At 41.6% G+C, this 23,862-nt stretch overlaps 1 protein-coding gene across 1 annotated transcript in view; it reads right to left on the reverse strand.

The window, feature by feature from the left end:
• LOC116333162 (receptor-type tyrosine-protein phosphatase delta) overlaps positions 1-23,862 on the reverse strand; it is a 397,398-nt gene that overhangs the window by 283,898 nt on the left and 89,638 nt on the right. The window contains exon 4 of the mRNA XM_039609499.1: positions 4,104-4,127. The gene's annotated coding sequence lies outside the window, so the exon portion shown is untranslated. The remainder of the gene's footprint in view (positions 1-4,103; positions 4,128-23,862) is intronic.

The raw sequence follows: 23,862 nt of genomic DNA on the forward strand, positions 1-23,862 counted from the left end.
TCCTCTTATCCGGCATAGTGGACGTGAACCTGCGCTGCTCCCCCACAGATGCCTACTGTGATGTTTGACAGATTTCTCCCTCTCCAGCTAGGCTCACAGTAAATGTCCATCTGGCAGCTTCCCATGGGTACTTATTATTCTCAGCTAGCCAGGGGTTTTCTGTTTCCGAGCAGTCAGCCAGCGCCTGCCTCAAAGAGTTGAGAGCAGGACCAGAACTGCTTGCAGATGCTCTGCCGAGTAGCCAAACTGTGCGAGTGTAGTGGCATGGCGCTGGGTATTCAATTACACAATAACGTGGCAGTCTGTCCGAGTATGAAAAGTCAAATGCATTGAGGAAAAACTATGTATCTGAGCCACAACACCGGTCAAGTAAGAGTCACATCAAGGTGTGCCAGTTTTCTCATTTGTCCAATACACCTCCTACACGTTGGGGGTGAGATGATTGATTTTCCCCTTCTGAACAGATGCTTGGAGCCATGGGTACCGCTGAAAAGTCCCGCTGTCCTGGTCTGATGCCCTGCTATGGTAGATTCAGTCATGCAGTTAACCTCCATCACTCTCCTGCAGCCTGCTGAGTGTCTCTAACACACACTGACAAAACATAGGATGCTACACTTCTCTTGACATCCAACAGCCAGGGATATTTTTGCACATACCCTTCTATTACGTCTAGGATTTTTTCCACGTAGCAGATTTAACAAACTCCCCAAGCTTTCGGTTCAAGGACAGACGATCCGTTAGTTAAAGGAAATCTGTGGATGTTCACTGAGTTGTCCAAGTGCATGGGTAGTAAAGAAAGGTAGCAGCAGTGGAGCTCGGTGACATCACTGGCATGGTAATGAGTGAATAAAGAGCAGAGTCTGCAGCGAGTACAGGGGAACTGGAAATATAAATGCATGCCTATGAAGACACACAAAGGCCATATGGGGCCTGTTTAAACTGCACGGCAATCATCCTGATCTAGAAATAGTCGCTTAATGTAGAACATGAGATGCTATGACAGGACTGTTCAATCAGTGTGACTAATCACACCATGACAAATACAGATGAATGATCGCTGACTAAATCTGCAAACTACATATGTTGACATCGACTTTTTTTAAAGAGGAACTGAAACAAAATATCAGACAGCTGCTTCAGGTCGGAGTCACAGAGACACTCTGAGTTTGTTAAAAATAAAAATAAGAAACGGAGCAGGTTAAGTTCACAAATTCAGTTACCACGCTCAGCCTATTCTATTCTCAAGGCTTCACATCCTGCCTTTTGGCAAAGCTGCCGGTGTCTCACGAATGTGCAATTGTCCTTTGGTATTTTTGGCTTTTTTTTTTTCCTTCCCAACTGATCACATAAGGATGCTTGAAAAGAACATGCGAGCATTACATTTAAACACGTTGCAGTTAAGCATACTTTTCTGACACGTGAGGATCGTTGCACAAGTAGTCTTTTGTGCCTAAACAGTGAATAAATGTGATGAGAATTTGAACACAAAAGGCAGGAAAGTGCAAAATATAAAGCTCGCACAGTCTTGTGAAGTAGTCACTTCCAGCCTCCAAATGTAGATTTTGTCACTCCCGGTTGAGAAACTCCGAGTTTTAACAACAGTACTATGCAAAAGTCTTGATCCACAAATCATTTCTTTATATTTTTCATCCAAGAAGTCAGCCTTTCTTTTTTTAAGTGGTCTTGAGTGATAGTTCTCTAAACTTTCAAGTTTTTCTTGGAACATTGCTGCTTTTTTCACTTATTTTCAGTCCTGTGATTGTACCTGACCATAATCAGCCCATTTTTGTTTGCTTCTTCAGCCACTTAACACTGACATATGAATCACTGAAGTTTAAAAAAGGCACCTAACTCATGGGATGAGCCAGTGTTGTGTCTATATATAACAGACAACCTGGCAAAGAATCGGTTTTAGACTATATCTTTGTTCACTTTGTTAACATAAGCCTAAACCAAAAACACATCGTTTGTTCACATTTTTCAGCTGAATCTATGAAGACAAAATGATAACGACTTGATAGACATAAAATATTATTTTTTGCATCAGCAATGTGATTCCCAAAGAGCTATTACCTGAAAATTTGGCTTTTCTTGACACTGTGCCCGGTGTGTCCTTCAAAAAATTAAAGAAACTGGACAACTGGAGGGCAAATGAAGAAGTGACAGACCATCTACAGGAGATGAACAGTATCTGAAAGTCATGTTCTTAAGAAATAGGAAAAAAAACCATCAGAGAAGAGCGCCGAAACGGTTGATCTATGCCACATTATACAAGACTTGGACTGAAAATCACTGGCAACAGGTCTCATGAACAGATGAATCCAAATTTGAAAATTTGTCATCATTATGTCGGGGGGGAGGTACAAGAGTGTGTGTCTATAGACATCTGTAAAATATTGTGGAGGCTCAGTCAAGGTTTGGGACTGGTTTTCCGCCAGCAGTGTTGGAGATCTTGTCAAAATTGATGGAAATATGAATGCAGGAAAATACCATCAGGCTTGATCTACCAATATCTGAGGGCCATGGCTTCATTTTTCACCATGACAATAATCCCAAACACACTGCCAATGCAGTAAAAGTATACCTGGATAGAAAAACACACAGTGGAACACCATCAGTCATGGATTGGCCTCCACAGAGCCCGGACCTCAACTCTATTGAAGCAGTGTGGGATCATATTGACAGAACTGAAAACAAAAGGCAACCAATAACCAAAGAAAGAGCTTTGACAGTCCTACAACAAGCCTGGAGAACTATTCCCGAAGACTGCTTCAAGGAATTATGAGAAAACTGACTAGGAGAGTTCAGGCTGCGATGAAGAATAAAGGTGGTCACACTAAACATCAAGCTGGTTATTATTGTAATCTGGAACTTTTGCATAGGTTTCAATAATCCCTGCACCTATTTCCCATTTTCCTAGCAAAATATAAGGAAACAAAGGGGGCTCAAGACTTGTGCACAGTACTGTGCACCTGCTTTCTGGAACAAACCCCCCCCCCCTCTAACCCTGACATCCGCATTCAGCCTTGTTTTTTCTGCAGTTACAATACATGGCTTTATTAGATAATCTTTGAAGCAGTTTCCACCACTGTGAGGAAAAGTAATTAATGCAGTTTTGACATATGCAGGAAAAAAGCCGCATCCATCAGACCCACATGAGCACAACTGCACTAAATATGACCTGCGCAGGATAAACGGAATTATAAAGTGAGCCCCTCATCAGCTGTCTTTCTAGGTTAAAAAACAAATGTGGTATTGAGTCGGAATTGAATTATTCTTTCTTTGTGCATCTGTGTGGGATTTCTAATTAATGCTGCAGCAGATCTGAGAACGCCAGAGTGCAATGCAGTTTGACTACAGAGAAACTTGTTTAGGAGTGTTCAGTGGGTTGGAAGCAGGAGTTATGGTGTCTTTTTTTATGGTTAAGAGTGTAAAACTGCTCCAAGTCTTTTTACCAAGTATAAAAACTTGAAGGTTTGAAACTTTTGTCCTTTTCAGCTCTTCAGTACATGGCGGACCACCTTAAAAAAAAGAAAAAAGTTGGAGCATGGATGAACTTTCAGAGGAAAGTTAATTCCGGGGACAAGAAATCCAGGTTTCTCTCGCTACATGGCCACTGTCCACGCTACCAGCGGTTTCATGTTGACACGTGGAGTCGCAAAACAGCATAGGGGTTCACAGCTTAGCACATGTGAGATTTCCACACACACTCACCACAGTGTGGAAACAAACACCATCCGTTCGATGCTTGTTTAAGTCAACACTGCCGGCGTATTCTTTGAACAATCTGGGACATTTGATTCTCATTTGAATAAAACTCAAATTGAAGGCACAGAGCACACAATCCGCTTGCCAGAGAAAGCCACCATTGTGTATTCTCATGCACACATATGGGAAAATGGGATGGGTGGGGATTGCAGGGCATTGCGTACCTTACTGGGCAAACATCAGCATCTCGGTTTTGCGTTGGCTCTTCCCATGTCCCACCCCACCCACCACCTTTTCTATATTCATGCATTTGCATCACTTCCATAGACACATGACAACTCAAACAGCGCACTCACTCTGGGGAATAGTGCTATAAAAAATGAAACAAGTCTTACCTAGTGTGGAATGGTTGGTCACATCTGTAAGCAAATCATTTGGGAAAAGGGGGAAAGGGGAAGAGGGGGGTGAGGAGGAGAGAAAGAGAGAAAAAAGAAGAAGAAACGTCAGCAAATTACAATGTACAGCAAGCTAAACTTCAACGCAGGCTGAGGCTGTCTCCGGCTACCCTGAAAAATGATAGTCTCCCAGCATTGTACAGAGTCGGGGGGTTAAGAATAGGCTGTGTCAAGAGAGGGGGACGTCATTTATTAATCGAGGGACATGAAACGTCTGAGATAGTCTCCCCCGAGGATTCCGAGTTTGCACAACTTGCATTAATATTTGTCAGTGTTTCAAAATTTTAAAGGTGGAGGCAGAAATTATGTAAGCAGAAACCCAATCCATTACCTGCGAGTCATCGCCTTTTTTTTTCTTCTTTCGTTCCCCCACTAGTGTAACATAACCACAGAACAAACAAATGTGCTCACACAAATCCACACCCAGAGTGTTCCTCGCTCTCTCTCCATATGTCTCTGAGGTAATTAAGTAGCCCTCAGATATCTCTCACCCTATGTCCTGGACCTTTTACTACACTTCCCCGAGCTTGTTAGTCCGACAGCGGACATCCAAGGTTCTGAAGGCGTAATAAAATGGCAGTCTTGCAGTCTTGTGCGCGCCACAAAGACCCCAGGCAGCACGCCAAAAAAAGGCCACCATTTAGCCACATCTTCACTAGTCACTGCTACCTGACATTCCCATGAGTTACAGAAAGGGGTATTGAGATAGGCCTTGGTCCCCAGCCCTCCCCTCTACTTTCCTGTACTAACATTCCACCATGCTGAGAAATATATCCTGGATTTCCATTACACCGTGCTTTTTTTTTTTTTTTTTTAACATCGGAAGTGGTCCCTGTACGAATGTACTCTTCTAAAGCACAGTTTTGCTTTCTTGTAAATGTGCAATAAAACACGGAAATGGAGTGAGCTGACAATAACAGGGAATAGTGTGAGGGAAATAGTAGACTCAGGACTAATTCGGAGTTGCTGTTGCTTACAGTGCAGTCTGGTTTTGTTGCTAAGCAGAATTTGCGGGTAATATGATTTATCACCGATGATTTCTATCCCCGCCCCCTCAGCCCCCAAAACTCCCTGCATTCATTTACATTTTTGGTGGGGATGCAGCAAATCCCCACGGGGATCAACAACAAGTGAATGTGATTGCAATATCTGTTTTGTGCGTGAGAACAAATCTATTTTCAGGCAAAAAGGGGGGAGGAAGACTGGGGTTCAATCTCTGGGACGCTCATTACCATTCCGCCTGACACACATCCGTGCTCGCTGCTACTGTTGTTGCTAAACAGAGAGCTCAGCTGAGGACCTTGAAGCTTCATGCCAGGAAAATTGGACCCTGGGGAAGGGGGGTAGCAGGGACTGATGTCGGACTTGAAGCGCCGCGGAGAAGCACCTGGGGTTTCAACGGCATTAGCATCAGTTTTGGGAGAAAGTGAGAGACCGAGCCATGCCAGTAATAGGCAACAACGAAAATGTAAAAGATACAGTTGTTGTGGCAAATGTTTACATGTGGCGCATTTTGCAATGAAGTGCAAATTGCTTGAGAACAATGGAGCGCGTACAGTTAGTTGACTGTACTTTGTCAGGAAGGACAGGTGAACTCCTACGCTCTCAGCTATTCCACATTCCTGTGTTTTTAACAGAGAGACTTTTTGCAGTGCAGTGAAGATTATTGATTTTTTTCTTCTTCTGAGTCCTGTGGTGGAAATTTAGGATGCCCAGCCAATCAAAACTAGTGGAGGTAGCGTGGGCCTAAGTGGATTAGACTAGTGGGTATGGTGGAGGGAGAATCTAGAGGGAGAAACTGAAGCTCTGGTGGCTTCAATAAACCCACTCTGTGAACCAGGAAATAGATGGAAGACTAAGACACTTTTTTCACCCTCTCTCACCCTCCTGTTTTAAGCAGATAAGCTGCTTCCAAGGTCTTAGTTATGCTGTGTAGAACCCACAACACGATATGGAAACTTTTGACAAGTCAAATAAAAAGAAAGAAGCTGAGAAGTCTGTTCCTCGTGTTGTCTTTTCTCTGTTGACAAGAGGGATTTGGGTATGTTTGGAGTGGTCAGTACTGGGGGAATTACAAAAAGCCTCTGTGATGTGGCATAGTGAGCATGTCACAGCACCAACGTGGGTCTTTAGTGAAGGCCCGGGCTCCTTTTAAGTTAAGCCTTGACTAGCCATTGCAATAAAGAAGAAATAGCTTTGCTTTGATGAGCAACTGGCAGCCTCACCGTGAACCCTTTTACGTTTTCTTTTAAATTCAAGCTTCTTTTCTTTTGGTTTCTTTTTCTCTGTTTTGTTTCTTTGTGGTTGTGGTGGCAGCTCGCTATGACATCACTTGTACCAAAATAGCTTCAAGAATTAGCAGAAAATGAGTGTATTTCATTTTCTGAAATGTTGACATTTTGAGCTTTCATTGTTTCAAGTCTATAGGTGTATAAATACAGGAGTTGCCAGTCATACACTCCATATTTATTCCAGGATCTTTGCACTTTGTACCATTGCACATGCAAATCTGTCATGCACATTTTTGTTGTCTGCACATCTTTTTTAAGTACACAGAGAGCAAAAAGAGCCCACTTCCTTGTAGCTGGCCAATAAAGCTGATTTTGATTCTGCGAGAGTTCATTCAGTGTGTGGAGTGTTTACTTGAGCTGTATCTTAATTACTGTTGTTATTTAGGTCTTTGGTTTTGAGTTTTAAAATTTGGGTGATCATTTTTTACCATCTCAACTAGGATGCACGTCATAACAATAATGCCCCCACTTTTGTTCACTTCATACGTCAAACTGTTTTATTGAGTAAATTCACAAAATAGAAATATTTATCATCTCTTTTCACCAGAGAAACTTCTTACTCAAAGCAGCGATAATCACAGCAGCTTTAGTTCACTTTGCTGTTGCAAACTTCACAACTTTCTTGCCAGATTTAGCAACTTTCCGTAGTCTTTCATCCTACAGTCACACCCGGGAAAACAGGTGGTATGAGAACAAAGCTATCGTGAAACATTGTCATCTTGTTATCTTTGAAATAGTTACTTCAACTACAGGGACTAATTCTGCAACCCCTCGCGGCCCGATGCCATTTTCAAAGTGAGCTTGTTGCGTCAAGAAGGCAATAAAAACCACAATAAGAAAGTCAAAATAGTAATTGCATGTAATCTGTTTGTGATAATACATCAATTTACTGTGATAAATGAGCACAAATCTCAGGTATGTCATTGAAATTCACATTAAACAGAAATTCATATTAACTACTAGATTTGAAACAAATTCTGACATAGGTGCTGCAGGATGGCAATGACATAGCTGCTCGGCAATGTTGCTGTTATATAGGAATATCACCAAAACACAGCTAATTAAGTCAACTGGGCTGTTGTAAAGAGAGGCCTTGCAGACAATGTGGGCTCATCAGTGCACACTGACTAAGACTGAATCACTAAACTGCCTCAGAAGGACTGCAGTCAGTCTATGTTGGAGTGTTTGGAGACGGACTGCCTTCCACCAGGCGACCTGTGCAAAGGCCTTGCAATCAAAAGTGTCTGCCACAGCTAATTGCAATCAGTCGCCAAATAGGAAAAAAATTCACTGCTGTCTCTGGGCAATAACCCATTTTTTCTAGTCACAAGAAGGTTGCCATCCTGTTTTTACTATAGTGTGAATATGTCTTGTATTTCAGAAGGTCTAAACCTAGCCAACAACTAATACTACAAATTGCTCTAGCTTCTAGTGAACTTAGACAATGTCAGACAACATTGTGGTTATCACCTGCGTTAGGTGAAGCTTGACATATTTGCTGTTGACTCAAATCTCCGGAGCTCAAAAAGTGGTTTTCAGGATAGTCAAAGTAGCTGCACTATGAACACAGTCTCATTTCATAATGAATTGTTGGTGTGCAGAGAAACAATGGTGCCAAAGATTACCCTTTATCCAAGAATTTGGATTAAACTTAAAGAGGCATCATCTGCCCTTGGTGGGATTTTTGGTGTGGGATACAGTATGGTGCGTCCTCTGAGATTTGGCAGCTCTTGGACAAGGACATCAGTTTCCCCGAGAGAGACTCTGTTTCACGCTGCCAGTGTTGAATTTTGTCATTCATCTCATAGTGCACCACATCACAGACAACACTGCTGTTTTTGGGGGGGAATCAGAGGAGCTTTGGTTTTTCTTTTTTTTTTACCAACAAAAAAACACGACCACATCTACTTAGCTACATTAGCTCAATATTACAGTGATGTGGTTTCAATCTGATTCATGGATCTCTCACAGTACTAATTCCAACAATGATAAATCAAACATTATCAGCCAAATGACTATCTAGAAAAGATTTGCCCTCTGCAGATCAAGCCTTAAAACCCTTAAAGATTAAGACTTCTATCTCTTAACACCAACCGCCGCAGTAAATCTGTAAAGGCCTGATCAAATTGCTAAATAACTTGTGGCTAAATTATCTTCTAGCAGCCACTAGAAATTCTGTACGAACCTTTATTGCCAATTTTCAGCCTCTCGTAGATGGGCGAATAAAGGTGATTGGGAAAATGTGTCTCTCGGGTCAGGTAAGGAGGAGGAAAAGCAACAGTTTGACTTGATATGTATCTATTACTGTACCTCTTATTGTAAATATTATTTCCTCTGTAATTATCTATGTTTCCTGTTTCAAATACTCTAAAATGTGACATGTAACATGCTGCAGTATTCTTGCAGCTTATGCACAGTATAATGGTATTGGGTGCCTTGTACATAGAAAAGGTATTATTGTTAAAACAGTATGTTACTGCATTTGCTAATGGGACCTATACTGACCAGGAAATCAAACTACCCACCGCCCTATCCCCTGTTCCTCTTTCGTCTAGTTCCACAGGGCACCTTTTCAGATTAATTGCAGTTAATCAGCGAGTCAGACATCCCCCCCCCCCCAAATAAACAGCTCCACTTTTTCTCAGGGGCACAAGGCAATACACACATGCACACAGAAAGCGAGAGTAACAGCAAGAGAGAGCGAGGGAAAGCTCACTCTCCTCAAATCGGCTACAGGAGTGAGTGCCCACTAATTGGAAATCAAAAGCAATGGAGCTGGAAGGCAGCCGAGAAGGAACAGTGCAACCTCAAGCGCCTGTTGTCGGTCAATTTAGACCATGACAAAAAAGGCCCTGCTTCTTGTGTCACCATTTAACCTATTCACCAGTGTGGAATGAGAGCAGCTGTTTTTTTACAGTACCACATAATGGGACAAAATGGCTCTGGTTGGCCATGCTCCAGCTAGCTGCAAAAAGGCTCCGACGCAGAGAGAAAAAGGGAAAAAAGGTGCGAAGAAGATACGGCAGGAGCCGGGAACGCTGCTGCCTCGTTATCAGCGATGCAGAGAGAGAGCGCTCACACTCTTCCATCTGAGCTGAAATAAACATTACTTCTTTTTTTTGTGCGTGTGTGTCGCAACAAACAATTAGAGAAGCCACGACAGAGGCTACAGATGGCCTGGGCTCGCACAGACTGTGGAAGTATCTAGAAGTTTACACAAGTCAGACGAAAAGCCAGATCGGCTCCAGAACCAAGGCTGTTCTCCGACTAAAAAAAACATAAAATAAAATAAAATATTGCTCACTTGTTTTTAATCTCTATCCGAGTTGAGGTGTGAATAAGTACTTTGTGAGTGACAGCTTGATGAGCGCAGTTATAGAAACTCCAAACTTCATCAGGCAGTTGTCAGACTCGGGGCTGTCCGGTTTAAAGGCTGCTCAGGCATGACAGTACGGGAATGAGGTATGCTTATGTTAGCACAGCAGCAGATGTTCTGTTTCTGTTCCAGCTGTCTTCTTTTTTGAAGTGCCGTGCTCGGTATATCTCAATCCCAAATCTTTATTACTACCCTCTCATCCACCCCCCCTCGCCTCCGGGTCAGGCGGGAGTCAAACTAAGCAATCACAAGTAGACTAATTACTAATAGAAGCCTCTTTTTTTCCTGAAACAATTATAATTTTGACACATTTGTTAGAGAGTTTCAACAGACTGCAAAAACATTGTAAAAAAAGAGAAGAGAGAGATCCCATGTTTATTCCCAGTTTTACCTGCTATGCTTGAAAACCACAATAAAAAAAATGAATGACATAACAGAGCTAACTCAAATGTAGCCACATGTCTGATGTATCTTCCTGGGGGCTTTGCCCACCCTCTTGTGTTTAAAAAAAAGAAAGAAAGAAAACGAAGCACTGAAGGGATTTAAGGGACTTTTTCAAATGCGGCTTTTTTCAAGAATTCAGCCTGGCAGACCTTGATGAGTGATCAGAAGTTGGGAGATCATAGACCCGTGGGCTCTATGCTGAGTTCTGACCCTGAGTTCAGCTACGTAGAGGTGGGATAAAGACTCTCTTGCCTGGGGAGAAGTAGAGGGAAGGACAGAGTAGAAAGGAAGAAATAAAACGAGGGAGCGGCAATAGCCTTGATGCCTCTAGCAGTGCGGCGCCGGCTTGGCCCTTCATATCAGCCACTTGTGAAGACGGGCGGGGGGAAACCCTACAGGCACTCGTATGTCGACCGGCGCGATCAAGGCCAGCTAAAAAAACCCCGGGTTTGGAGCTGTTACTTTAGGCTATGGTGTGAGCTGGAGAAGCTCAAAGAGAGAGACTTTAATGATGTTTGACACTTCACCATTACCGCGGGTCACGAGGACACGCCTCACAATTGACTGCATTTCCAATTGAAATTCTTCAGGTCTAAAGATCACAGTCATTTACGGCCCCGTTGCACGCTAAACGCTCACGCCGACTATCTGAGGAGCTTGTACGAAGGAGTTCCTTAAATCTCTGACTCAAACAGATAATTAGACATAATGAGTAAACAATGTGGCTGCAAGATGTGAGCGGGCTTATTGCTTTTTAATTGTGTTTCTCTCGGCGAGCTGAGCTACTTCTGTGAGCGCCGTTTACCTGTGTGCGTTGGCCCGTGTGAGGCCAGGTGCAGTCATTACCACGGGACAGATGGATCAGCAGAAGCGTTGCTCGTTTCCCTTGCAAGGCAACATGGTGGCTGCCATATGTAAGCTCATCATTAAAAGTGACCTTTGACCCTCCAGCGGGTGCCTGTCATTCTAATGGAGTTAATTAAGAACGTCCGCCGCAGCGCGGAGGATGTGGTATTTTCCTCTCTTTGTGTTTGTGGATGTTATTGGCTCGCAACGACGAGTAATATTAATGTCTGCGCGTTGTATATTTGGGGATTGCATCCATTCGCACGTTAGGGCGGTCTGCATGTAGTCATGCGCGCGTGCGTGACTCGGGTCAGACGTGTTTAAGTTTGGGGGCTTCTTTTAATATTGCCGACGTAGCTCCTTTGAAAATTCATTAAAGTGCTTCGACCCCTCTGCCATCTGCGCGAGCGAGAGGTAGGGTGTCGTGCAGCTGGGGAGCACGGGAAGATGAAAATTCTGACACAGGCAAAAGCAAGCGGACGAGCCCCTGGACACAGATTGAAGGCCAGTGATATGCCAGCTTTGAACTGCTATTTATTTATTCCTAGACCTTATCTAAAGGTTCCATTCAAATTTAGATTCAGAGATAAAGACTGCTGGCAGCAGTCACACATTTCTCTGGCAAATGGCAAAATGTTATGTAAGCGTGATGCTTATAAAATATTTTTTTTTTAAAAACAATCCCTTAGAGGGCTAATTAAAAATGCTACACTAATTGCTAAGTGTCAAGCTAAAGTATAATTAACTCCACAATTACATGCAGTGTATTACTGACCGATTACAGCGATAAACCTCAGCTGCTGATGCCAACTGAATATATACAAATAAGCACAGCCAAGCCAGATCATCCTCATTAATATGTCGGAATTTAATGCACATTTGGAGCGTTTAGGCCTCCTTGTCCGACACTTCCTCGTTAATCCGTGTCACTTCTCTGTAACTACCGAAAGTCAGGCTCTTGTCAAGCGTTTGATCAGCACGGTCTCTGGCGCACTCTCTGGTGCCAGTTACTTACTCACAACGAAGCAATATGAGTAGCGGTGTTTATGCCCTGTAATCACTTTCTCCTACACCTGATCTCCTCTTCATAAACTCAGCGCACCAACATTATTGCTGTTATAGTCGGAAATATGGAGCTATGTATTATGCATTAACAATCATCTCCCGGAGGGAAGGCACACACACACACTTTGATGCCAAGACACACACACACACACGCGCAGCGTCATCACTGGCGAATGTCTGCAGGTATGCTGGAAATGCATGCGAAAATAAGCACGCATAGACATTTCCTTTGCTTTGTCTTTTTTTTCTCCCCTCACATCAGTGTACACAGATGCGTCGACGCTCGCTCACTTTACCATATGCCTCAAAGCATCGGGGTGTAATAGAGGCTGCCTGCACTTTGCCTCGTCTCCCCTTCCCTGACACTAATCAACACCTCTTCTGCTATTAAAAATTCCTCTCCATGCCTTTTGATCTGCTAACTATCTCATTTACATGACTGGCGCTCAGCAAACCAGCCTGCTGTTGGGGAGGTGTGATGAGGTAAGGTGGGGCTGGAGGGAGGGGCTGGCGGCGGGGGTGAGAAAAAGGAAGAGTGGGGGCGGGGGGAAAGAGGAACTCTCTCTCTTGTTACTGAAACTTATTTCAGCTGCTTAAGGAGCAAAAGATCACGTGCGTGACAGCGAACGTTTCGGCTGTTTCGTGATTTCGAGTTGTTGCAAGCAGTGCGGCGATCCAAAAATAGAGGGGCTGAAAATAACACGGGGAAAAAATCTCAAACAGGTGGAGAAATAAAACAGCCGAACCCCTGCGTCCTCCTCCCCTCCACGCTTCTTCTTCTCTCCCGTTCTCCCGCCTCTCTTTCTCCTCTTGGCTGACTTTGTGTAGTGCCGTGGGGCTTCCACTGAGCCTGAGCCTCTTTGGCAAGAGCTGTGAGACTGGATGGCATTGAAAAGGCTTGGGTGTAGCTGGGCGAGAACGCGGGAGCGGGCAGGTAGAGAGGGAGAAAGCGGTCGACGAGTGAGGGAGAGAGAGAGAGAAAGACAGGGAAGTTGTGGGAACCATTGTAGGTGGTTTCAATCATTCTGATGCCATCTGTTCCACTCCATTTTTCGCACTGACAGTGGATATTTTCCCCGGTGAGACGAGAGGAGTCTGTGTGCGTGTGTGTATGACAATGAGAGATAGTGAAGGACAGACGAGTATAAGCACAGAGCACAATATATTTATCTTTTACACACTATACAACTCAACTGTATAACCAGGTGTCTGATTGCAAACTTTTACTTTGATGCAACTAATGACCACTTTCAGGACTCAGTAAGCGGCTGTCAGTCAGTAATCAGCTACTGTTCATTATTTGAGGAGCTAGCAATCAATGGTAAAGTCTTCTTGCTTTATTTTTCAACTAATCTACTTCATTAGCGCTTGCACATTAGTGCTAAACACTCGAGGCTGATGGAAATATTTAAGGAAAAAACCTAAGGGCATTGGAAAGTATTAAAAAATTCACCTGACAGATGAAAACCTTTAATTATTGCAGTTCATCTCTAATATATACCAGTGTTTTTATATCAAATCACAAATGTCAAAATCATGGTTACAGAAAAACCAAAATCAGTTAATCCTTTAAAGCCTGGACCATGAAATAACTGCCCGAATATTTACATGTGTTGAAAACGGAGTGTTTATTGAACCTTGTGAATTTAGTTAATTTAATATTATTTGCATATATGAGATTTAATTAGTATCATATTTGCTACAGTCAGCGTTGTTTTGGGGTTTTTTTGCAAGTTATTGCTTTAAAAAATTACCTTGCAACTTATTTAGGCTTTATGGAGAGGGGAAAAATCACACTGATTATATATAAGTCTCAAAAAATCTAGTTTATCAGATATGATACACTTGGTGTGAGAGGATTAAATCAGTTGGATGTATCTTCTTAGGACCATGAACGGCTTTTGCACCAGGTGTCATTGCTCTGGCTGGGCACTGGGTCCCTCATTCTCTGAGCTTTTAACTCGTGTTTCCTCTCTGCTTAAACATGCATGAAGTTATTATATCATCCACACACTTTTCAGCTATGACACTCTTCCCTCTCTCTTCCTCATTGGCTCTTTCACCTCGAGCCCTTTTTGTCACTTTCTGTAATAGCCTCCTTATGAACCCCCCCCCCTCCTTATTACCTATCCTGCTTTGCAGGTGTTTCTCTCCTTCTTTGTATACCTCATTTTTATTTTTCCTTGCTGAATAAAAACTAGCACTGAAAATCCCTCTTCGTGTCACCCTGCTTGCTTATATAAAAATCCAACTCTTCAAGATAAAAGGCTACTGAAAATAATACCGGCATTAGGGTTTCCTATTTCACAGCGTTTCAGTTCTGAGGGGTCAGTGAATCTGCGTGATGTGGAATATTGAATATGAAGATGGGGAAGCGCCACAGTGTTTTTTCAGCATGTTTGCTCAGTAAACTCAGTGTTATTGGATCTACAAGTCTGCCGTAGCGGTTGAAGGAAAAGGCCACATTCGGCTTACACTGCACCTCGAAAAGAAATTGGTGGGGATAATGGAACAAAATTCAGGAGAACGTAAAGACAGAATTGTGCAGAGTAAGAAAACAGAGACTAAAGGTTCACCCCTTCAAAACATAACACTAGAGAAATATGAATTTATGCATAGGGAGATATTGCTTTACCCACTGAATCATGGTATCATATTGTTATCTTCAATGAAAGCAAAAGTGAGTCTACGCTGTGAAAATATAATTTGGTACAGTGGATTTTTGGAATAAGCACTGTTATACATATATATACATATATATACATATAAGGATGCTACCATGCTAGCAAAGATGTTACTAATTTGCTACTATTTCACATTTAATGGTTAGCCCTAAACAGTCTATTGAGAGTGAGTGTGGGCAGAGACTGAACCACTTGAGTTACTGCAATTCATTCCTAGAGATCCATGAATATTTGTATTGAATATTATATTTAGCCATTAAACTTTCAGTAAGACATTTATGAAATCTAGAGATATTATCCTGATAGAAATAATGAAGATCTGTTCAAAACTGTATATGAAAAATTCTTCCAGTTCTCCACATTTGAAATTCTTAACCTGCCTGATATTATATGAAATTTTGAGGCCAGATTTATTAATGCCCTGCTCCAGCGCAAATTGGGCTTTGGTATAAAAAATAGTGACAAGGTTACATGCAAGAGGTGGGATTTTTTACGACTAACCCTGTTGCATTTGTACGCAATTTGTATGCAATATATAGGAGAATATTTAAATCAACCACACAAACTGATTATATAACGGATTCAATTCTTATTTTTTTTGCACTTTGTAATGAAATAAGTTGACTGTGCCTGGGTTTAGAAATTAGGGCAGCCTCACCTGTGAAATTAGCCACACCCACCGGTATTTAGAGTAAATCTGGCCGTATATGAATAGCTGAGAAACACAAAGTCATGACGATTCATCTACATCAAAAAAGCCAAAATATATCTCCCACTACCCCTCCAACGATGAATAAAATGCCAAATCACAACATTAGTCCAGTCAATGCACTTTTATTATGAGGTCAAGACCTTACAAAACCTTAAACCCAATCCACTGATTCCCTTTGAGCAAGCAACTGGCAACAGCAAGGTGACAGAACTCTCTTTTAACATGAACAGACTTTAGGTCTAACTAGTTGACGGCGAGAAAAAGCAGCAACATATGTTTGCAGTAGCCATTACTAACCAAACATCGAGTCAGGCAAACCCTCTTCTGTCATGTGTAAGATCTAACCAAACAACATCAATAGTCACAATACTCCAACCTCCCAGCGTGCTGCACTTTCAGCAATCAGCAAGATAAACAATAAGACTGCTTAAGACTTGGAAGTAGTCTGCTGGGACCCAATCCCACCTAATAGTCTAATTAAAGCCATTGATTGCTTATATGAGCACACATAAGCAGTGGACATTTCCCACTAAGAACCACCCACAGGTCTAGTAATTAGCACAAATTCTTCGCTATGAGTCAGATTCTGCTGCCTCGTTTGCAGGGCAGCGGTGTTGTTTTGTTTATCGACGCTCTTTACTGCCATGACCTTTCCATGTTGTTCGCGTTGTACTGAATGCACTGTCACTCACCTGCAACTGTCCCTATCAGTCCTGAGCATCTGTGTTGAATCAGTGTTCGAATCTCTGTCCGTTTCTTTCTTTTTTTTCCTGCCCCCTCCAACAGCCACAATGCTGCAGATGATTTGGAAGGACCAGCTGGGATGCTTTGCCGAATACGTTTGTGAGAGCTGTCTGGATTTGATGGCCTCCAGTGACATCCATTGTCAAGATCACAAAACAGTCAGACGTTTTACCTCTTCAGGCTGTCTTAGGCATGATTTTATATCCTGCTGTTTGTGAGTTGTGACTCTTGAACTTACCGAAGGGGAACCATTTTTAATGAATACCGGTTGTCCCGAGAAGGCGAATAGGCCCCCCTTCCTTTTTTTTTAAGTGAATTATGTGATATAAATAGAGTGTGCTCCAACAAAGGACAAGACCTGTCTTGGGGCAGTATATATCCGTGAATTCGTATCCTACAATTTGAGTTTTATCTTCTAGGATTTATAGTAAGGGGGGCATACATGACGATAACAGTATGATTATATATGATTACTTATGCGTAACCCGAAACAAGTTGTCTTTGTTTGCTCCTTAACCAGATAACAAACACAGAAAGAGTAGCAATTGCTAGGGCCAAGCTAAGGGTCACTTATTAGTGAACGTACGCAAAAGGGCAGATTTATTTGAACGATGCGGCAAATTGATCCTCCCAGTCTGAGTTAAGCGTCAAGATAAGAAAAGACAGGTTAAGCCTCTGCAAAAATCTTAATAAAAAAGGAGAAAATATAAATTCAGAATTTCATCACAGACAATGAAATTTAGTGACAGAGGTCAAGAGGATTGTTTTGGCACAATGTGGGCTGACAGTGCTGTCACGAAGCATTCACTGGCGAGGACGCAAGTGGTTCTCTCAGGACTTTGAGTGCTGAATTAAAAAAAAAAGCTTGTTGATTTATAATACAAGGAGAAATAAAAGAAGACTTAATGGTGAACAAAGAAGACATTTCTCAAACTCCTTCTAGGCTTAAACGGAGCTACAATAAATTCAGCAGCTACAGAAAATGCTTTAATTTGTTCTGGATGTGCCAAACACAAGGAGATATTGCTCAAAATGTAACCGCTGCATACGTTCTCAAGGTAATACATACTTGACCCAGCAAAAAGCACACGAGGCAACAACCCATAGTGCCACAAAAAAATACATTTTCTTTTTAAGAAAACGTGCATCATTAGCTAGCTGCCATTTATTCAGCAGGCCAATAAACCCTGATGAGCACTTTGATTTCATAAAATGTTACCTACTGTATACCAGCAGTAGATCTACACAATGCTTAATCACTTGTGCGCACCATGTGAAAGAGAGAAGAGAGAAAAGAGAGGTTTGCATTTACTGGCAGAAAAAAAGACCGGTATTATAGCTGAGCTGGGCACTAAGCTGCATCCAGGTGTTCGACTCTTTCCAGGTGGCCATGTAATACTCTTGCCGACCCAGATCATGGCAATCATGGAGCTGGCAGAGATGGCTCACTGCCGACACCAGTGTAGCGCCTGGGTAATATGCCAAGTTGGCAGCGACATGCCTGAAAAGCAGGCGGGCAAACAGGCAGAGAGTCTCGAATGCTCCTGGAGTGGAAAGATGGTGGTGAACCTTTCATTTTCTTTTCAGAATTCATGAAAATGTCACAGTCTGGTACAAGGCCTGTCTGATTTTGTGACTTGTCAGTGTTAGGAGTGTTGGTACATCATGATCAGAGCTCTGTGTAACAGTAAGTGTTTCATCATTTCACTTAGTGCAATGATGCACTTAGCCTGCCTGCATGGATCATCCTGAGGCATTATTTTCTGTTTTTCTGCTCTGCTGTATTTTTGTGTTTCAGCGACCTACAACTCCGCCGCCTACAAACATATCTTCTGTCAAAGACTGTCAACATGCTATATCATGTTCACTCTAAGTCACAGCCAGAGATATGATCTTTATTAGCCCAGGAAGCCAGAGTTATATGAAGCCTGACTCTGGCCCGTAGTGCCCGGGCACTGTGTGCTTCACAGTGTAAGTAGCTTGGCTGGCAGGCAGCCACAGACAAGCGCTGCTGTGTTTCTGCTTGCCATCCTCTTAGTTGACTGCATGGTAATTACCGTCTCAATGCAGGAAGAAAAAGCAGCTTTTAGTAGGAGGATTGAGACAGAAAAGCGAAAAATGTGGGAGTGTGTGGCTTAGCAGCTTAATGAACATGTCAGATGTATTTAAACAAATGGATTACCACATCAGTATACACTCGACTGTATCATGCTCTTCTCAAAAATACTTGTGAATGCGGAAAACATTTACTGGAGAAATCCCCCAAATAGCAGGGTGAACTGTCATGTCTGCAATTTTCTATTTCTGTGACATGTAAGGTACTTTATATAAAACTTTACAATTTCCTGCTCATAGGACGCTATCCATTTACACTCCCACCAGGGCTGTCAAAAAAGAAACCAAAACCAAAACTAGATGCTAAATGATACTAAAAATGATTATCAGATTAGAAACCTATTTGCAACAGTATCAACACCAACAGCATTGTCTGTCTCGTCCAGTTAACAAGCATCTTCACACAGCTCTTGTAGCGCTTCACTAGCGACTTAGCTAGCTAACGTTCTCAACTCTAAAAAAACCCTTTATGAGGAATTTCAAAAGGTCAGTAAAGCGCCTGTTTCATCAACTTTGAGGTATTAAATAGTTATCATAAATGTTAACCTCACTGGTGCAATGTTAATGTTAGCTATTTAACTGTTAGCAATTATCCGATAACCACATTAGCTATCTTTTAAGTTTAAGGTAGCAGCTAGCGGCTAAAGCTAATAATCAAGCGATAACATTATTGTGTGAGCTAGGGATCAAGCTTTATACTTTACATTATTAGAAAGTCTTAAATCAACAGGATTACAGAATCAGTGTTCTAATAAATAAAGTATTGTGTTCTGCTGTTCTACATTAAAGCAGAGAAAAGTCTACGAGGAACTAGAAAGAAACAGTGGCAACCTACCGCTACCTCTTAAAAAAAAGTCCTTGTTTCCTCGTATCTAAAAAGGTAGTGACTATCAAGTATTTTCCTTGGTATTGAGTTTGAAATTCTAGCATCATGACAACCCTGAACGCCTCGCATTTGCATTAAAACATAAATGACAACCTGCATTTCCTCCAAACAGCAGGATTTCTACTTGTCAGCTTCAGTAAGATTTTTCATTTTGAAACCTTATTTTTATCCCTAACTGTGTTGTTCCCAGATTCCATTTCTTGCAGCTTTTTTGTCCTGACCCTACACGGATGTTTTACCTGAGCTGTCAATGTCAATACATTGACTAAATGAATAATAGATGCTCTTTTGTCATATCCTTGTGCCAAGGCATCTTCTCAGCTCAAAGATGTTCACATGCCAAAAAAAAGCAATTTGAAAGTTGACCTTAACATTTGTCATGCTGAGAAGTTGTTTTCTTTTTCTTTTCATTACTTAATGGCAATGGTTATTATTTAGTAGACAAAGTCCTTCATGCCGTTCATAATCAGTGGGGAGAGTAAAAGCTTCACAGTTTGCATTGACTGTATGCAGTTCTACATCCACAGAAATTCCCATTTGTAAAGAAATGTTCAAGGTGTATATCAGTACACTTGACATTTGCTCATGAACCTCACTTAAGCTGTGGGCATGTATCTCAAACCTTGTTTGTAGCCTCAAGCAATGTTTGTCAAGACGCATTATCACCAGTTGGCTGTAGTAAAATAATCCTTTCACTGCTAGTTAGGAAATGTGTAAACGCTACACATATTTTAAAAGAAATGTTAAAAAGTTTCATCAGAGACATTGCTAATCCAGACTATCACAACTATCATGTTGTAAGCTTTGTGCCATATCGCATGCAAAAGGCTTTGACCTCGAAGAGATAGCCAGTTAAACTGACCAATTGGAAGTGAGCGAGCCTGGATGTCTACCTGTTGTGGAGTTCAGAAAATGCCACTTCTACTCATTGCTCATTCTAGACGATGCAAGACCCATTATTCTTGCAGTCATTACTAAGCAGAATGTCAATAGCTTATTAGAGAGAGAGAGAAAGAGAGAGACATGGGAAGGGAGATGGATGTATGGAGGAGTGAGGGAGCAAGGTGGGAGGACACAGGAAAGGAGGAAATCATCAACAGAAACCTGCAACATACACAATTTCTCCCTCAAAATCCCAACAAGCCGCTCCCGAAAGATTCACGCAGGTCAAAGCTTAGTGTTTTAGCAGACATGCGACAACAACAGATGTTAAGTTCCATGTTTGTGTCTTAATTTGTTTTTAATGGGTTGATAATGTGCCAACCCCCACATATTTCCCAGGCTTTTCCACCTTTACGTATCTCCCCAAGCAACACGGACGTCTAACGAAAAACGCCGTCAAATCCTCAGAACGCATTTTCATCTGCGCCCGGTTGCATCAACACCAAGAAACGTCACATAGCAATGAAACAACCTCCCTTTTCCTCTGCTCTGTCGCTCTTTCTTTTCTTTTTTTTCCCGCTCTTTCTCTTACTCTCGCTCTTTTGCTCCCGTGTCTGTTTCTCTCACAGCATTGTACAAATGTTTCTCTTGTCTAAGGAACCGTTCCATATGTTTGCAATCACTCTGGCTCCCTTGCCTGCACAGATCATTTAGCAAGCTCCCTCATACATTTCAATTAGGCCCACCTAGCGCAGCCACAGACACGGGAAAGCAATATTGATTTCTTGATATCCTGTGCGTGGGTCGGCCCAAATTAACGCTTGTACTGGGGAATATGATATATCCATAACAATTCACTTGTGTTTGTCACCATATGTGTGATATGCTGCATGATTGTTAATACACGGGGAAATGGCAAGTGTTTAACTAACTAAAAATCATGTCACTGTCAATGCACTGCAGTGGACGTCAGTGGATGCTAACATGAGAGAAGAAAAAACTCTGTTGCAAGTGCTGCTGTACAACGCTCCCTGCAAAACGAGCATTTATGTCTTAAAGCCACAAAATCTGCCTTCGTCCTGAAATATACTTATGATTTAATCATTGCCAGCTTTTAGATGGGTTCGGTTGTGGTTTGTTGGGGGAGCAGCTACTTAATGTTGGCTGTCAGTCAGACTCTACCACCTCATCCATTCATGGCTCTCTGTTAAAGCCCTGAGAGAGTGATCATTCAAAGTTCAGGAGACAGGGATATTACATCAAAGCGCTGATGAGACTTTGGAATCTGGGGACAAGGTTGTTTACACTTAAATTCTACACGCTCTCCAACTCTTTATTACTACTCTTGCTTAAAGCTCGGATAGGATACACATTTTTGCCGCCATCAAGGAAAACAAATCCATAAAATACTGAATGGAAGTCTTTCAGCAGATTGTAATTCAAGTGTTCTGAGAGGGAATTCAATTTCTGCACTTCTTTATAGTTTTTTATTTTTAAATCTAACGCATTATTTGAGACTTTAACCAACTGGATAGCTATTCAGGTCACTATGAAAAATCAGAAATAATGGTCACAATTTTCTTTCAGACACATGACACATAAACAGATTTCCCCAGCATAACGTAGAAAAACTAATTCAATAATAATCTTGTTTTATTGTCACAAAAAGTCGTGGATTATTTGTTTACACTCTGCCCAACTCCACTCAGAACAGCTGGTGTTAACAGCTGGTTGAAAAACATGCGACATCATCACTGAGAGAGCTGAATGATGGTTCTTTTGCCTCTTCTTTATTATTATTTTTTTTTTAATTTATCAGCTATTATAAATGCAGATATATCAGTGATTAACTGATAACCCCATTAAATATTGGACTCATTTGCCTGCTATCTAAAACAAGTTAATGACTGAACTATCCCTGCTGTCCAGCCATTTCTATGAACAGCATACAGTATATTGTAATTAATTTTAATGCCTCTAATATCTAAAGACATTCCACCCAGACTACCCTCTAGGTTTCACCACATAAAAGCCTGGCCAGCCTCCATGCACTTCCTTTGCATACAGATTATATCAAGCAAAGATATCCATGAATGTTATTATGAATGTACGACTCGCATTTAAATAGTATATCCCAACTCCTTCTATGGAGATATAATGGGGATGATATATAGTAACGTAGTGGCATTTAATTGTGTTACTGAGGTCATTTGTAGCTAATGTTGAATAATTGTTCCAGTCAGCTAGACGTCTTGGCACTGCCCTCTTATAAAGATACATGTCCAGCCTTGTGGTTTATCACTGTGGGTCAGCTCTATGGGAGGGGGCAGCACACATAGAGTCTGACATTTCCAGTAATTATCTTTATGAAGATGGGAGGCCTCTCAATTAGAGTGGTGCTTGATTAAAACTAATGGCGCTCCCTCTCGGGCCAGTGGGCTAGCTGACAGCCGTACCATCAAGCTCCTTTTTAGCTGGCATGGGACACTCTGTGACCTTAAGCAAAAACAGTGATATTCTATCTTGTACAAAGAAAAAACAGTTAAATTAGAAATTGATATCTTCGTTGCACATATTTAATGTCAAGATAATATGTAAATGCACGTTTCTAGGAGGAGTCACATGGTAGGTTCCTCATGTAATGAACACTAAAGCAACTATGGTTTGACTTTATTATGTTTAATAAGGTAAATATGAGCACATTGTTATCTTTCCTACAACCACAAATTCACGTGTTTTTTTTGTTTTTAACAACACAGCCCCACATGAAGGCTGTGTCGTACCTCCCTGCGTAATGACAGTCTTAATGGAAAACAAAACTGGCTCTCTCGGGAGTGTGATGGTCAGGCTGGCCATTACAGAGTCACTCAATAGCAGCTGATTGACTCGCTCCCCTGCTCCTCTATAAGCCTGTTAAGCAGCTACTCAGCGTCAATGCAGTGCTCTGGGCACTGGCAGTATCCCTGGTCCTTGCTGCTATAGGCCACTGGATAAAGTGCTTACCTTGATTTAGTGAACTAAACAGCTGTGGACCTCATTTGGGATTGATAGGGATATATATTATATTAAGAGAGAAGATGTGAAAAAAGTCAAGGAGACCGCAATACAAGCACACAAGTAAGCACAAAATTTCAAAGAATACAGCCGACTGTAGGATTTTTAAGACCGATACTGATATCTGTTGGTTTAAAAATCCAAGATAATGGGCCTTTTTTTAAAATTCAGGCACGAGACTTAAATGACATTTGTTATGTGTTGTTATTTATGAATTCTTACTACAATAGTAGGACAATGCAGTTTAAAAATAAACTCATTTTGCTGTTATAACAATTCTGGATTACTCGTGTTGCTAACGTGGAAGTCGCAGAGTGCCCCCTGGTGGACAACTACTCAACACAAACCTAACATAGGTGAAGTGCGTTTCTTCCGTTTCTTTGCTTTTTATATTTTCATTTATCAGACTTTTTAAATGCTGATATATTTGCAATTAGCTAATGTTTGCTCTGATAAAATTTGAGCTCATTTTTAAGTGCCTTAAAATGCAGTACTGTGTATACAGCGAAGCAGCTAACCCAGACTAGAACATGATAGACGTTTTTTTCTAAAAAAAACAAAATAACTTTTGTTTGTTTCAAGGATTATGTTAAGATGCCA

The sequence above is a fragment of the Oreochromis aureus genome, linkage group 3 (assembly GCF_013358895.1).
Source record: "Oreochromis aureus strain Israel breed Guangdong linkage group 3, ZZ_aureus, whole genome shotgun sequence".
NCBI classification, from domain to species: domain Eukaryota; kingdom Metazoa; phylum Chordata; class Actinopteri; order Cichliformes; family Cichlidae; genus Oreochromis; species Oreochromis aureus.